We start from the raw sequence: 15,041 nt of genomic DNA, 5'->3' as shown, positions 1-15,041 counted from the left end.
ATATTCCGGACGGAATTTAGCTGAAAAAAATTCAAAACAAACAAAAATTAAAAATTAAGATGAAAATTATTCTATTTTATTTTATTTTTTAAATTAATAAATGAAATATTTTGATTACTCCAAAAAATAAAACATAATTGACACTTTTATTTAACATATCAATTTTACAGTTGCTAAAGAGAGAATAACTGACACAGTTGAAATGAAAGTTACACAGGCGACTGCGAGGATATTTAAAACTTTTTTATAACTATCATAAAACTTATACAACAATATATATTTTAAAAAAATCAAACTCAGGTCATAGCTTTAGTTTTAAATTAAGTTGTATAGAAATTAATCCTAACATAACCTTGTTCAATCAGAGAAAAAAAATCAATCCAATACTAATGATTAAAACTGATAAAAATTTATATTAAAAATGAAATTAAAAAAAAAACTCTCAAGAAATTAAAAACCTTATATTAAAAAAAAACAATTAAAAAAAAAAAAGATAAAAAAGGGTAAAATTTTTTTACTATAAAAAAAAAAAAAAATTTAACAATTAACCCGATAATCAAATGAATAAATTTATATAAAGAACTCTATATCAAAAAGATCAAAAGTAAAAAAAAGCCAAAAAAAGCCTAAAAAAAAAAAACACACATTAAAAAATTGAATTGAAAATAAAACTCTAAAGGATAAAAAAGTAAACAGAAAAAAACTAAATAGCACGTGTGTGTAAAAAAATATCCGAGACACGTGGTCCGAGGGAGGCACATGGCCGTCCCTTCTCTCTGTTTTTTTTTAAGAAAAAAATAGAGATTAGAGAGTCAAGAGGTCGTCTATTGTCTATTGGAGCGAAACAATTTTGCTCCCATGAAGACTTAAAATCCGCAACTCCAAATGAAACTCAATGCATTAATCACCGAGACACAACACAAAAACTAATAATACAAACAATTAAAATAATATTTTAATTAAGTTTATTGTTTATATAAAATAATTAAATTGACCCCTCCAATATCTCATGAATAGTTAAAACCATTCCTGGCTTTGGCTGTTCTAGTAATTTCTGCAGTAAGCTTTTTTTTTTCCAAAATCCAGATTACAATGAGATTTGCAGGAATTGGAATTTGTGTTCGAGTTTTGGGCAAAGATTAGTTGTCTTCAATGTTTGTTTTTGTACAACCTTGGAGGCAGAGATCCTGTTGATTTATATTGACCCAAAAATACCCCTGACTAGTAGAAAAGAAAAGAAAAAAACACCTGTCTCTAACAACCCCCGACGTAACAGATAAAGTTTCATAATACAAGACACATGAATCTCCTAATATTTTCACAAACAGTATCACCGCAATAGTTTTTCTTCCAAGTTTATCGAGACAATCAATATTCAATTATTTGAAAAGGATAAATTCCCCAAAAAATAAAAATAAAATCCGCAACCACCAAGAGAGGACAAAAGGGTAAAATGGCATAGTCTCAACAACCAAAAACTGTCCGTTACTGAGCTGAGACATGCTTTTCCAAAACGGAACAGTCAAATTAATAAAACATGTGTAGTTTTTGATAGCGAGGGGCACCCCGTCAAGTAATGTGTGAGGTGCTCCTCCGCTACAGCCAAGGTCAAAGATTACTGGGTTGTTTTTAACAAATATCTCTCTCTTACGCGTACCCACGCTCTCTATCTCTTTAAATTCAGATCTCTCTTTCTGTCTTTCCCTTTCCTTCCTCTACTCTCTCCCGGGGAACTAGGGAAAGTTGACATGTCGGACGCCTTGATCAATGGACTCGCCGGAGCTGGCGGTGGGATCATAGCTCAGCTTATTACTTATCCTCTTCAAACTGTACATCTCGCGATCTCTTATGCTGTTTTTGGAGTTCTTTTGCTTTTGTTTTTTCTTTAAGAGAATCGTTTCTGTTTCTATCTGTTGTTAATTATTTGATCTGTATAGGTAAATACCCGGCAACAAACGGAGCGTGATGTGAAAAAGGCGAAGAGGAAGCATGGAACTCTTGCGCAAATGTGTCAGGTTTTGCTCTTGATTTTCTTCCTTTTCTTTTCATTTATGTGGTTTATTATTAAGCCGTTGCTGTCTTCAAATTTTGATAAAGTTATTTTTAGATCTTTAAGGCTCTAGTTTTAAATTTTAGTTTTTTGATTGGATGATATGTAGGTAGTTAAGAATGAAGGATGGGGACGATTGTATAGCGGATTAGCGCCATCGATTGTAGGTACAGCTTGTTCTCAGGTGAAGCAATTTTAGCATCTTAACTTTCTTTTCAACTCTTTTCTTTCTTGCTAGCATTGTTTAATTGATTTCAACAGCTTCAATTTTTTTTGGTTGAAAGGAACAAAAAAAGATGTTAAATAACTTAATTTGCCTTTTGGTTGAATGAGATGTTAACGTGTTGTTTGGTTGTCTATATGTGGTGCAATAGAAACTAGAACCTATGCAGCAACAATAATAATTTAAAGCCCCATACAGGTTAGATATTAATTTAGTTTAGTTACCAATTCATTTCATGCTCATTTGGAGGGTAACGCTATAATTTGGGTGATCTGGAAATTGAAATAAAGTTTGGCAGGATACGCAGATATTTGCAAGTTTGTGTATCTATTGGTAAGTTATTTTCCAGCCTATCCAAGAATAGTTCAGTTAGAGAATGTGATTCTCAATGAAAATGGTGTGTGCTCCCTTGGACGGTGAAAAATGTGCTTTCAATGCTGTGAGTCCGTGACATACTGTGCATGTCTCTTTGTTACTCCAAGTTATAGTTCTTCTAATGCTGAGGGTAAATACCACTAACCATCCTTCGGGGTTCTAATATTTTTTTAATTTCCACTATCAGGTTATATTCTTAAACGCAAAACCTTAAATCACTGTTAATCTGTAAAAGGATGATTCACGCAAAGAATTTAAGATATTTTCGCAGGACTGATTGCATGTACACACAAAAACTTTAGTGAATAATATATATATTTTTTTTAAAAATTGTTAAAGACTTGAAATCAAAGTCCTGTTAATGCATATGTGTTTGTCAGGGTGCAATAATACTGTTCTGAGATACTTATGTATATTTTTCTTCTCTTCTTTGCTTTTCAAGGATGAATTTTCTTAGTAATTTTGGCTTGCATAATTTTTCTTACTTTTCTTACATAGTTTTGTGATTTCTTATTATCTTTTATTTTTATGATACAGGGTGTTTACTATTATTTCTATCAAATATTCAGGGATAGAGCTGAAGCTATAGCTCGTGAAAATAAGAGTAATGGAATTGGTGATGGATCAGTTGGGATGTTATCATCGCTTGTGGTGGCTGCCTTAGCTGGGTAATTTACTTTGTTTATAGAGTATGTATGAATTCATTTCGTTGTATCTGTGAACTGTCAGAGCATTGAAGAGGCGGGGGGCTATATCCGTGTCTGTTAAGTTTTTTGTACATAGCGTTTCTTCAATCCTATTACACTGCCTATAATAGTTATTGCATTTCATTGTTACTGTGAATGGCCACAAGGTTGTTATCAGTTGCAACAATGAGTCATGTCCAGCTCCCGCAATCACAGGGGGGACAATAATTTTCAATCATGCAGATCATATCTGTGTCTAACAAGTATTGTTTACATGCTTAGGTCAAATTTTGTAAGGTTTTCTTCAATTCTAATTCACTGCATATAACAGTTATGGCATTGGCTTTATCACTGAACTGCAAAATCAAAACAAGTTGGCACAAACTTCAGTTGCACTTTGATCCATGTTTTTATTGATTCTCTTTGCTCTTTGTGACTCTTATGGTTTCATGCTTGATGCTTTCTTTTGTATAGGTGTACACAAATGTGCTGTTTGACGAACCCCATATGGGTAGTTGTTACACGTATGCAGGTAAAGAGCTAGTTGCCATATCAAGTTTTTATCTTAGGTGTTCTAGTGAACACATTGTCTTAATCTCAACAATGATTGTCTAAATATGCATTAAAGCATGGAAATAACGCAAAATTTACTCTGCTGCTAAGCCAAGTCTTTGTTCTTAAATCATTCACACTTTTTTATATGTTTAGTGCCCATATTTTTTATATGTAATTGTGACTGTTTATAAAACAGCTATACAAATATAGAACTCAATGATACACAAGTTTGTTGCTCTACTAGCTTGCTATTTGAAGTTGAAACTGCTTTCATGTTGCAGACTCATACGAAGAACTCAAATAAGTCTCAGCCAGGTCACTCATCCATTGCCCCAGATGAAAAAGCATTAGATCCAATAGAGTGTCCTCCTTATGGAACTGGCCATGCGGTAGGTGCAGTTAAATGTCAATTTACAGCTCTTATTCACTTACTCATCTGAAACTCGAAGAAGTTACTATTATTATACTTATGCTAGGAAAGTGCGGTTGATGTTAAGAATTTAGCTGGAAACTCTTTCTCCTAGATGTATATTACCCTATTGCATGTGTGCATAACTAAATAAACATGTGCTGTGATTCTGAAATGGAAGCAATGCAAAAGAATAATGAAGGGCCAGGGCTATTGGTTGTTGAATTGTTAAAAGTCTTGAGAGTTTAACTATAAGAGCATAGGTTCAAGTCTTGAGGATTTCAACCTCATGCAAAGTTATTGAATAATTGGTCTAACAAGAGAAACTATACATGTGCTTTCCTCCCCAAGCTTAAAGCAGTGCTTATTGGGCTAGGGTGAATAAGGAAATAAAAAGAAAAAAGAAAAAATCTCTCATCAAGAAATAGTTATATAGAATCAGATTGTTTGCTGCAATTTTATTTTATTTACCTATATATGGACAGCTTTGTCATATTGCTTCATTGCATATATTTGTTTATGGTTTAAATATGTTCTACCTTGTTGATGGGAGGCATAATGCAAGAGTTTTGCCTTCGTGTTTTCTTTAATGAAGATAATGTTTACAGATTCAAGAACTCTATGATGAAGCTGGAATTCAGGGCTTTTGGAAAGGTGTATTCCCAACATTAATCATGGTATGTAACAATTGATTCTTAAATCTGTTAAGGATTATCCACTGATTTCTCCTGCTATTACTTGCATGGTCAGCACCCTTCAATGCAATTCATGTTGTATGAAACCATGTTGAAGAAGCTGAAGAGAAAGCGTGCCCTTGGTTAAAGCAGGGTGACACCGGAGTCACTGCTTTGGGAGGTTAGCTTTCATTTCAGTTTCTTTAGTGCTCAATGTTCACACTTCTTAATGTTTGCTATTCTCTAAGCTGTTATTTCAGCAGTCACATACCTGTTTGCCATCCATTCTATTCCAGTGGCTTGTTTTAATAGCTGAATAAATTGCCTGATTTTTTGCCAGATATTTCTTCTTGGAGCTTTAGCAAAGCTTGGAGCTACTGTTGTAACATATCCTCTTCTAGTGGTAAAGGTAGATGAAATGATTTTGCTATTGCTATTGCTATTGCTACACTAGACTTGGAAACTGATTTACCTTAAGGGTTTTCCAGTGAAATCACAAAATTATTCCCTCGCCAAAACTAATAACTACTGCATGACATAGGCTCACAGCAACTAAAAGTTTAGTGTAGCCTTATCAATTGCTCAAAGACATCAGGCTGTGCCATGCAGTTTAGGTCATCAGAAAGCTGAAAGCAGAAAAGTCTTTTCTGCAAATAATTTTTAACAAGGCCCTTGACTTAGAATTCAATTGTCTTAGGGAGAGAGAAGAAAAATAAATATGAAGACAAAAAAGTGAATGATAAATCAAATATTTGGTCAGCAAAATTCCAAATGTCCTTACCTTTTTTTCTGAAAATCTTGCACTCGTCAAGTAGATTGATGTTTCCATGTAGGTTTGTTTCCGACTTTCTTAGGGTGACTGCTCTGATTCCTTATTGATCCCTTTGCTTTTGCAGTCAAGGCTTCAAGCAAAGCAAACTACAACTGGAGACAAAAGACATCATTATGAAGGTTTGAACTATTTTGGTGAATTTTAATTGTGTAATAAATTTACCTTTCGGCATAGCCTTTTGCATGATGGACACATATGATAAACCATGCAACCTCAAAATTGTTGCATCTTTAGCGATTTTGGCTGGGATGCTGTGGCCAACAGGTAGTGGACAGTGAAAAAACAATGCGCCCCTAGTTCCTTTACCATCTATGCTTGAGAACTCTACTACATATCCGTTAATTTAAAATTGCCTTGAATTCATCTGGATGATGTTTTTTCGGTTCATTTCCTTTGCTCCAGGTACATTGGATGCGATCCTCAAGATGATTCGCTATGAAGGGCTCCATGGATTTTATAAAGGCATGAGCACGAAAATTGTACAAAGTGTTCTTGCAGCTGCTGTTCTGTTCATGATCAAGGAAGAACTTGTCAGGGGTGCTCGAATGTTGCTGACTAAGGGTGGCACTAGTACAGGGAGAACAAGGCTTGCCTGATTGGAGCTTTGTCATTGCATCTCCGCTAGCATTATTAGGCTCTGACTTCGAAATAAGAAAGATTTACGGAGTAATAGTGCCAAGGTACTCAGTTGATTATTCGGAAACTTCTTCAAATTCAATTCAGGTAATTTATACCACAAGCGGCGAAGCTTAATGCTGCTTGCTTTACCCAGAATCATTGAAAAAGAATAATCCTATACAGATACGTTTTTCATACAAAAACATGTGACAGTTGCGCTTTAAAAAATAATAAAAAATCTTGACAAGTTTACTAACTAATGGTCGAGACTTGAGGGAGCCCGGGATCGAGAACTATAAGATTGAGGAGGCTACCGGCAGGGTGACAGTCCACCAAGTCTTAAAAAAAGTTGGCAAGAGTTGAATAACTGGGCTCTTTTGGTGCATCGTATTTTACTGGGTTAACTTTGCGTGGTTTATGATCCAACACCCCCATTGAGTTGTGCGGAGGCGCTGTACGCTGTACATAAAGGTTGGGTCGAGCAATTATTGTTCGGCAACTGTTTTAGTGAAATACTGTATCATTCGGCCCGCACCCGATCAATTTTTTTTAATGGGTAAAAAAATATTTGCTGGACATGTTTTCTAATGATTTTTTTTTAAGAATCGTTGACTTAAAAAGTGATGATTTTTTAAAAAATGTTGATATCATATATATCATGGATATTTTTTAAAAATATATTAAGATAATTGATATATTAGATTAATTCGAGTTATTTATTAAATTTACAACTCATGTCTGAAATTAAAATCATGATTACTTTTATAAAAAAAAATCTAGATAAATTATAAAAGTTAATTGTAAATCAATTTTAATATTAAATAATAAAATTAAAATATATAAATATATTATATATATATATATCTTGATCAATTTGTGTTAACCCACCAAACTTACAACCTGGTTCATGATATTGAGATAACTTTATAAAAAAAACAATTTGAAAAAAAAAAAACTTCACTCAATTTCTAGTTAATTTAATATTGAAAGGTAAACTAAAATAATTTCTTAAAAACATAATCATAAAAAAAACCTCATCATAGTGGGCTAGTATGTTAAAACATGATATGAATCAATGAGCGAGGATAACTCCATAAAAAGGTAAATAAAAAAAATACAAAGTTCTATTTCCAACAGATTCCATGTTGAATGTTGAAATCAAGAAAATAAATAATATGAGACCGTGATAACTCTACGAAAAGCAAATTTGAAAAAACTAATTCATAAACAACATGGTATTGAAATAAAATAAAATTGAGTGATTGAATAAAATGAAAAGAATATATATTTAATTGAAAAATAACCAAAAGAATAAAATTAATTCAACTCATGTCAACTTGTCAAACTAATTGACTCAATCATAAAATTAAACACAATGGAAAATCAAATGATAAAAAATATTTGCCTAGTTTAAAAAGTTCAAGTTAAAAAATGAACAAAGTTAATACAGGTTAACCTGTTTAAGCTTGTAACTCGGGACATGAGATCAAAGGATAATCCTCTTCATATATATATATATAGTTTTCAACTAATATACTATTGAAAGATATAAAATTCAGGCAACCAAAAAAAAAAAAAATCAAAATCAATTTGGATTAATTTGTTAACCTGCGACCCCGTTCATTAAATTGAGATAAATTCATAAAAATAAAAAAATAAAAGAAATTAAAAAACCTACTTTCAACAAATCCATTGTTAAAAATTAAAATAAAGAAAAAAAAACTAATCTACGGTTATATATAACCAAATAAAAAAATAAGTGTGGCTAAAATAAACCAAACAATTTAGTCATGCCATTCAATGTTTTTTAGTAACTGTTAATAATAATGTCTTAAGTTTTAACAAACAGTTTTATTAGTTGTGAATTAAAAAATAATAATAATATAGATTCATATAAAACAATAAAATTATGAGAATGACTATAATGATTCTGCTCTGTAGCGCCTTTATCAATTGTTAATAGCAATTTTTTTAAGTTTTTAACGATCAGTTTTTTAGTCGTAACATAACAGTTTCACCATTGTAGTGAGATGGAGGAACGCTAACAATACACTTACCAAACGGCCCTTATCAAACGTGAACACGGTGCCGTTTTACTTCATAATCAAACACGTCAACACGAGTAGATGTTCATCCAATTCACAGAACACAAGAGAAAGTCACCATTTAGTTTTTAGTAGTTTTGTAAGTTAGTTTTTTGAGCAAAGTTGATATTTTTTTTTTTAAATTTCTAAATCACCACTTATAATTTTGTTTATAGGAGGTAAGATTGGACACTACAATGAAGGATAGCTTAGGCAAACACATAATTTAATTGTGATGAAAAACCAACACAAAAAACGAGTTGCCATCAGATATGAAAAAATAAGGATTTAATGTCAAGTTTGTTTCGAAAAGGGGACTGAATAGTTATTTGATTAACAATACAGGGCCAAATAAATAATTTACTTTATAATCAAAACACGTCAACACGGCGCCGTTTTCACTTCCCAAACCTTCAACCGTGCATTAGTTGCCCACCGGGCACAGCCAAGACTAGAAAGAAAAACGACCACTGTCTTTGCTTGAGTCTCTTCTACGCCTCATAATCCTCTACACAAACAAAACTGACTTTGAAAAAAAAATCTCCCAGATTTCCCTCTCGTTTCCTGTAAAAAATGCAAGAAAAAGAAACGGAAATGGCAAACAAGAAACCTAAGAGGCAAATCTCTTAGATCACCACTCAATCAAGCACATTCTGGACGAATCCGTCTCCGAGGTAACACATAAAACATAAACCCTAAACCTCCTCACCATAGAATAGTTGATTTCAGTTTCCTAATCGGTGATGTTTATATTTTGAGTTGTAGATTGTTACGAGTCGTGGATACGAAGAAGATGTGAGGATGAGCAATATAAGGTTGTTTTTTGGGACGATTATTATAGTGATTGCTCTCTTTGCTCAGTTCTACAACAAGAAGTTCCCTCAGAATCGGGATTTTTTGATCGGATGCATCGTTTTATATCCTTTTTAATCAGTGATTTCATTTTAATCTAGTTTGATTCTTGTTTGTGTTTGGTGGGTTGCAATTGCGTGGAATGAAATTATAGAATTTAGTAATTTATGTTTCTCAGGTTTGACAGGTTGAAAAATTGGAGGGTTTTTTTTTTTTCAATGAATAATTTATGTTCTCCTCAGTGCTACTATCTGGCCTGTTTTGGGTTGAGTTTTGAATTTTTGAAACCGGTTGAGATTTAGAATCTTAAGCTTGTTTTTTAAACTAAAAGAACTCAATTAGGGGATGAATTATTGGGTAACATATTCTTAATGTTTGTGAAACTGAGAATTGTGCTAATCTTAACGTGGATCCTCCCAAAATGGTTTTTAAAAAAATCTCAACCATTGGATTTGTGTGACCCCGGTGGAATCCACCTCATTCAATATGGATTTTTTCGGGAAGTGATTTCGAGGATTATCTTTTCATGGAAATAATCATTACTTTTGTAAGCCTGTAGGGTACGGTCTCTTACTGCTCACTGCAAAAACATTGTTTCAAAGTTGTTGTTTTCTATTTCTTGGCAAACAAATGCATGGTTGTGTTTGAAAGGTACTGATTGGTAATGTGAAGATTTTAAAACTTCAGATTTGTTTAATCCTTGACTCTGGCAAGTATATAGTCTTCAATGGATTGTTGCAGCTGATCATCCACTTAAAAGAGAAGAATGCTATCTTAGTTACTTATCCTCCCAAGGTAAACTTCTAACTTGTATGCATTTTGTTACAGTAGCTGCAACTATTAAATAAAAATTGTGCATGTGGTTGTTATTAAGATATTTTGTTGGTGTTTTAATGTCTATTTTATATCATGTAATGACCGATTAGCATGGGATAATTTTTAGATGTACAAACGTGATCTCAATATTCTTGTTTTTTAGACTTTGGAATTTGAGATAAGCTAAAGGACCCCCCTCTTACCAAGTTGTGTTTGAAAAACTAGTGTTTTTTAGCTTTTGTGTCGAATGGTCAACTTTGAATCTTCTTCTGTGTGCTAAGTTTAGAAGCAGCTATTATAATTTTTACTGCATTTCTCCTGCATATGCACATGGCTTCTTTTTTCCTTATCTTTGTTTATATCTCTGCATACTCTTCATTTATTGTTTAATTAATATTCAATAGCTAAGCATTCCAACACTTGTCATCTCTGCCTTTTGGTTTGGTACATTAGCCATTGTTTTCTAGTGATGTCTGTTGTTGACTTCTCAATCTTGATTAGTTGATAGGCATTTTTCGAGGGCTCTCACCCTTTTTCTGTCACTGTGAAGAGCATGTATTTTCATATTGCAACTCTTCTTTGTAATTTCTGTTTCTCTTTTGTCTCTTTTACAATATGTTTTGATGGGTGATGTTTTGAGGAGAGGGAAGGAAGGAGAATGAACTCTTCAATGTTGTTTGAGAAGGGAGAATTTTTTTTTTTGGGCTGGGGGGATGGGGGTTTCTTAATTCCAGTCTTGTGCTGGATAGCAGTTTTTACTTTCAAACTTAGGGTGTTAAGGAGGGGGAAAGTTGCCATCAATTTCTGTGTTCTCCCCTCGCTCTGAAAACAAGTAATGTATTTCGACTTTTATGATTAAACCTTTCCTTCCCACCTACTAGCTAAATATGTGTCCTCCTATTTGAAGTTAGTATGACCTTTTTCCTTAATCTATTTTTTCCCCTAGAATAAAAATATAGAATTGGGTTAGCTTTTTTTTCTCGACTTTCTTATTGACCACTCACTGTATTTGTAAAGTTGAATTCGAGCTGGGGTGATATGCTTGCAGATTTTGTTGCATAAACTCATGACTAACCTCTGTCCATACCATAGTCCTAGACTTCACTGTTTCCACAATCGATCTTCACTGTAAAAGCGTGTTTGGGCTGAAAAAACATCAAAGACAGTGAAGTTTAGTTTGATGATTTTTTCAGCCCAGGCTCACTTTGAAAAACACTTTCAATCGCAGCCTGAAAGTTTCATTACCTTTTACAGAAGTTGCCCTTTATAAATCCTAACCTGAAATAGTTGCAAGATTCTACAACATGCTTTATTCTTAAATGTGCATATCCAGATAGATTTATTTTATATATCATGTTAATCTATTTTTGATTCTCTTATGGACTAAGAATTCTGCCTACGGGTTTTTGGCTTTCGTGCATGTCTATGAATATTGCCAGATGCTTTAGGTGCATTTTCTATCATAAAATCGTACTTGTTTTAATTTTCATTAGCATAAATTTCATTATTTTTTTGCTAATGCCAGCCAATCTATCTCCTAAAATTATCCCTCCTTTTTTGGCTGCGTAACCCAATATTCAACGTTTTTGTACAGGGATCTTTCACCAGCACAGGTTTAGTGGTCTCTTCAAAATTGCCAAGATTTTCTGATGAGTACACGCTTACCATAGCTAGTGCAGATCCTAAATCAATTTCTGCAGGGAAACCAGTTCAGTTTACCAAAAGCGTCACCCAGTGGTATCTCTCTGCCACGCTGACACACACACACTCACACCACAAAATTTTTAATGAAGTGCACTGCGCAAATTTTAATTAAGTGAACTAGGTATCTCACCATAGTTCTTTTCTACAGCTTCACCAAGGATGGAGTTTTGGTGGAGGGCCTGTTCTGGAAAGATGTTGAGGCTCTAATTAATGATTATGCAGCTGAACCAAAGAAGAGCAAGTGATGTACCAGTTTGACAGAATGTGACCGTTTAATGGGTATACAGATAGTGCCTGGCAATATTATGATTTGATATGGATGGTCATTGAAATTATGGTTGTTGTCTTGAAATTTTGAGCAAACGAACTGAATTTGGGGGTCTTTGTTATTCTAACACCCTTTAATAAAAAATTTTTTGAAAAGATAAACACATATTAGAAAAATATTAGAAAAACAATATAGTTTGAGGACAACAAGCAACCGGGCTGCATGGATGAATATGATTTGGCGATGAGAAAAGAAAGGTAAGAAAAAAAAAGAAAAAAAAATAAATCACCAGAAATATTTGATGTTTTGTTGTTTTAACTTACTTGGTACTGTAAAGAACAATATAGATGAGATATTTAATTATATCTTGAAAGATCATTAAATGATATTGTAATTTGGTTATGAGTTTGTTCAGAGTTTAATTTTAGGTTAATTAGATCTTATTTGGTGGTTTTTCAAGCTGTATTTAGGTTCAGCTGTTTTTTCTAACACAGGTTCATTTAGTGTAAAAATAGATTATTAGTGTGTTCTTTGTGATTTATTTTTTCTCATTCATTTCTTGTTATATTATCTTAATTTTTTTATTTTTTTGGTTATTGGATTTTAAATTTTATTTATGGTCATTAAAAATTTTATAAAATTTTAGGTTAATTTTTTTAAGTTAAATAAGGTTGTCGATTGTACCAAACTGATATTTAAAAATACAGTTATGTTTACGCTATTTTATTTTTTTAATATTTTTTAAATCAATGTCAGAAAATGTGTTATTTTTCTGGAGTTTTAACCAAATTGTATCATTTTTTTAAGGGAAAAAAATCCTGATGTTGCTTCGCTTCATCTTCAGACGACCAGTACATCACAAGTCATTGCCGGCTGAAGTGTTTGGTATTTTATGCTTTCTTATGTTTCTAAAAGTATACATGCGGCCGCCTTATACTTCACTGTAATGCTGCCTTGGCATTTGGCAAGCAGTGTGTTGAAGGATGCTCCTCAATCCTCATGTTAATGGCCCACGGACACTACCATGGCCCATGATTAAACTTTTGCAAAAATCGGATGCGGTAAATTGCTTCCTCATCCAGTAGCCCGGAATGAGTTTCGTTCTGTTGAATGAGCAAAGTCGCCCATTCTTCTTTTTCTTTTTTTCGCTTATTTCATTTCAAAAAAAAAAGCTAATAATTTTTTTATATAAAATAACACAATCTGATACATATTATAGTTAGAAAACATGACATTCTAAGATGTTAATGTGAACATGGTGTCTTAAGAAAATTGTCAAAATGAGAGTAGTCATGAGGAGGAGAGGAGAGGAAAAAAAGAAAAAAGAAAATCATTGAGGCATGTCAAAACTCTAATTATGACATTATTGATGTCAAAAAAAAATCTTAATATGATGAAATGAAATGAATTTAACAAAAAAAAAAATGATCGGAATGGACTTAAACTATTTTTTAAAAGATAAGTGACCCCAATTATTAATGAGAAGAGAAGAGTTAAAGGAAAAAAAAACTTAAATGTATATTGAAGCTCCAATTACATCCTTATTAATACTATAAAAAAGACATTGACGAAATAAAATTTAACGATATCAAATATGGAATAACTAATGATGATCGGAGTAGACTACATGATGACAGATAGCTCACTTATTTTGAATATAAAGAAGGCTAATCATTACCTCATCAAGATCTTTTTAATAATGTTGATTAAACAGAACTAAAGCTTTAGCATACTTCTTCACAGGGATGTTAAAAAAAGACCAGCAAAGAAAATAAATAAAATAAAATTGAGAAAAAAAACAATCTAAAAAAAAATCAACTAAGAAGAAGAAACATTTAGTTTTAATTTTAAAAAAAACTAAAATTAATTTAACAGGTAAGTCAGATCGGTACAACTAAGATTTAATAAATAGATAATTTTCAGCTAACCCTAAATTACTATCGAGAGCCACTCCCCACCTCCGCACCTCCGCTGGCCCCTCTCTCTCATTACCCCCCGTCAGTTTGACAATTGCCGTGACACTCCCCGTCTTTACTCTCCATCTCTCTAGCCCGTCGATCTCCCTCATTTGTTTGACAATTGTTGTGACCTCTCCTCTTAGGTCTCTTGCTATTACCTCTCGATATGTTTTTATTTTATTTTAATTTATTGCTGGTTTTAATTGTCTAAATTTATAGACTTTCAAGGTTAAAATTGGGTTTTGATGAAGGAATTCGTTTTGACAAAATCAATCATCGGTAGAGAATTGTATCAATTTATAATTTTGAGAATTGCGTCAATTTTTAATTTCAATACTATAATCATTGAGAATTGCAACAATTTCTAATTTTGAAAGTATGCCGATCAGTAATCAACAAGCAGTATCAATCTCCTTAATTTTACATCCCACTCCTATCATATCTCTCAATTTTCTGAATATCAGCATATTATTATAATTACATGCTGCTTATACGGTGAAATAAATCCAGTGTCTTAAACAAATCCGATGAAAAATATTTACACTTGATACTTCAAGCTGTTTTTAAGTTTTAAAATACCATGCATGCTTCATATGATTCTTGCCGAATGCCTTCAAGTCCCCATGGTTTGTGCATGCCTCTATGATGTGTGTTTGTTTTAGTTTTTAATGGTTGAGGTTGTGGTTGGGTACAATTTATTTGTGTACAAAACTTAACAATAAAAATTAATTTTTCTTATTTTTTTATAATCTTTTTTTAGTGAGTCCCATACCTAAACCTCAACTTCACTTTTTAATACAAATGCATACACAGGCTCCTTTGATCATATCTGTTGTCCTTTAATTAGTCGGATGCCTTTAAGTTCCATATTCTGCAATCAAGCCAAGAAACTTGCAGGAAACACACTCTTACTATCCTGTACTCGTTGTTGATTTTT

The 15,041-nt window shown here is 32.7% G+C and overlaps 2 pseudogenes; both read left to right on the top strand.

The window, feature by feature from the left end:
* Nucleotides 1–1,504: 1,504 nt before the first annotated feature.
* On the top strand, nucleotides 1,505–6,578 carry LOC118046634 (peroxisomal nicotinamide adenine dinucleotide carrier-like; annotated as a pseudogene).
* Nucleotides 6,579–9,064: 2,486 nt separating this feature from the next.
* LOC118046635 (signal peptidase complex subunit 2-like) lies at nucleotides 9,065–12,213 on the top strand (annotated as a pseudogene).
* The last annotated feature ends 2,828 nt before the right edge of the window (nucleotides 12,214–15,041 follow it).

The sequence above is a fragment of the Populus alba genome, chromosome 10 (assembly GCF_005239225.2).
Source record: "Populus alba chromosome 10, ASM523922v2, whole genome shotgun sequence".
Classification (NCBI taxonomy): domain Eukaryota; kingdom Viridiplantae; phylum Streptophyta; class Magnoliopsida; order Malpighiales; family Salicaceae; genus Populus; species Populus alba.
This window is presented reverse-complemented; position numbering and strand designations above follow the sequence as displayed.